We start from the raw sequence: 2626 nt of genomic DNA on the forward strand, positions 1-2626 counted from the left end.
ACAGGCACGGGGCACATTCCTCGCGCTGCCACACTTACGTTGGAATAGACGAGCATTTTCAGGGAAGGTGTTAGTAGAAACACGGTTTCTCTGCAGTGGTGTTTCTTCAGACTGAAGTGCACGCCGCCTGTTTCGGATTCAACACATACCTGTTGTGACTATGTTCTCCCCGTGACGCCAGAGGTCAGCTCGAAGTCGCCTTCGACACAGACTTGTTTCGCGCAGTTTAGTCTGGGGCTTTCCTTTGGCGAACTCACGTACATTTGGAAAACCCTTCTAGCGTCGTGACCCATGGTGTTCATTGAGCGAAGCCCTCCATACCACGTTGTTCCACGAGGAAGGCCTATCGGGCTTTTCCTCTGCTTCCTTTCATACTTGGCGTAAAGCCGCTTCGATCCTTCGGAAAGGAGAAGGGAGTCGAAGGACCGCTCCTCCACAGCATTGTTTTTGAGACCTAAGTGTAGAGCTCGTTCCTTACGCTTCCTCCGATTTCCAGACACACACCGCTCTAGGGGACAACGTGTTCGTTGGTGGTCACATTCGACGCACATTTTTCCTCACAATTCCGCGGATGGCATTTTCCTGACGCTTTCACACGAAGTCCTGAAAACGCTTGTCTCTCCCTGAAACAAGATCTGAGTTGAGAGAAGCTTGGGACACAACTCCTTTCTCAAACAGTGGTATATGGCACAGTAGTTGTGCCTTCACTTTTAACGGTGGAAAGTTCTTCCATCTCTTCCCTGTAGGTGGTAGTGGAAAGACTGTTTCCCTACACTTTCGTTTCTTGAGAGGTGAGTGTAAGACACTTACCTTCTATAGCAACACACACATACCTCCAAAGGCTTCTTTCTTCAAGAACCCAGATGTTAGCACGAAAGCCTGATGGACATGGCCTCGTTTCTCAGAATTCAGTGTAAGGCTACTACCACTGAGGCTAGCCCGCGTACATTGGAAGACCCATCCACCTCCACGACACAGGACTTAATGGAGAGAAACCCTCCGCCCAACGTGTTCCTCCCTGGACGGTATCGCGCGTTCCATCTCTTTCTTTTCACACCCGGTTTAACAAGCCGCTTCCACCCTTACGAAAAGAGACGGTAGTCGAAGGACGCCAACCCTCGAGATTTGTTCTTAGAGGGAAACAGGCGTATGCCATCTTCCTTGTGCTTCCGCACATCATACATTTCCATACACATCTTTCTTCATGTCACGACGGTAGGCACATTCGAAACGGAGAGCTAAGTCTAGTCTATGTCCCTTACGCCTTCACACCCAATACGGAAAACACTTTCCTCTTTCCTGAAACGATATGATAGTTGAGGGAAGCCTTCTTCACAAGTGGTTTCTCAAGCACCGTCCGTCACAGGGCACATTCTAGATGCTTTCACCATTTCATGCTAAGTGCTTCTCATCCTTACGTGTATGGCTTTCCTGACGGATTTCCTTCTCACCCTTGAAACCGTGACCTTTTCCATCTGCTCTCTCATACTCTTGGAAACACTTCCCACGGAACAGGATTTGAATTGCGGCAGACATTCTACACTAATTACTTCTGTAGCACAGGCATGGGGCACATTCCTTGCGATTTCACCCTTACATGGGAAAAGTCTACCATGTTCAGGGAAGATGTTAGTGAGTAGTTCGTTTCTCGGCAGGGGTGTTTCTTCAGACTGAAGAGTACTTCCTTTGTTTAGGATTCGACACGTACATTTTGTGACTCTGGATTCCTCGGGAACCCAGATGGAAGCTCGAAGTCGCGTTTGACACAGACTTGGTTCGCAGAGATTAGTGTATGCCTTTCCTTGGGCGAAGTCACATCCTTTTGAAAACCCTTCTATCTTCGTGACACATGGTGTTCGTTGAGGAAAGCCCCCCCAGAAGAAGTTGTTCCGCGAGTATGGTGTATCACTCTTCCTTCACCTCCGTTTTCTTTCGCACTTTGCTTCAAGCCGCTTCGTCCCTCAGCAAAGCCGATGGCAGTCGAAGGACCGCCCCTCCACAGCAGCGTTGTTTCTTAGACTTAAGTGTATAGCACGTCCCTTACGCTTCCTCCCCTTTCCAGACACACACCTCTCTAGGGGACAACTAGTGTGTTGGTTGTCCCATTCGAGCCCCATTTTTCTTCACAAATCAGCGTGTGGCATCTTCCTTGCGCTTTCAAACAAAGTACTGACAACGCTTCTATCTTCCCGAAACAAGATCTGAGTTGGGAGAAGCTTTCGACCCAAGTTCGTTCTCAAGCAGTGGTATATGGCACAGTAGTTGTGCCTTCGCTTTTAACGTTGGAAATTTCCTGCGTCTTCTTCCCTGTAGATGGCAGTGGAAAGACTATTTCTCTCTACCGCTTTGTTCCTTGAGAGGTGAGTGTAAGACACTTACACATATATCTCAAAAGGCGTCATGCTTCCCGCACCGAGAGGTGAGCACGAAATCGTGTTGGACGTGGCCTTGTTTCTCTGAGTTCAGTGGAAGGCGCTGCTGAGGCTAGCTCACGTACCTTTGAAGGCCCTTCCAACTTCATGACACAAGACTTTCGTGGAGAGGGACCCTCCACACACCGTGTTCCTCACTGTAGTGTATCGCGCTTTCCGTCTCTTTTCTCTCGCCCTAAGCTTTAACAAGGTGC

Source organism: Eumetopias jubatus, unplaced genomic scaffold, assembly GCF_037043125.1.
Source record: "Eumetopias jubatus isolate StellerSeaLion01/CBP00866 unplaced genomic scaffold, mEumJub1_p1.0 scaffold_175, whole genome shotgun sequence".
Lineage (NCBI taxonomy): Eukaryota > Metazoa > Chordata > Mammalia > Carnivora > Otariidae > Eumetopias > Eumetopias jubatus.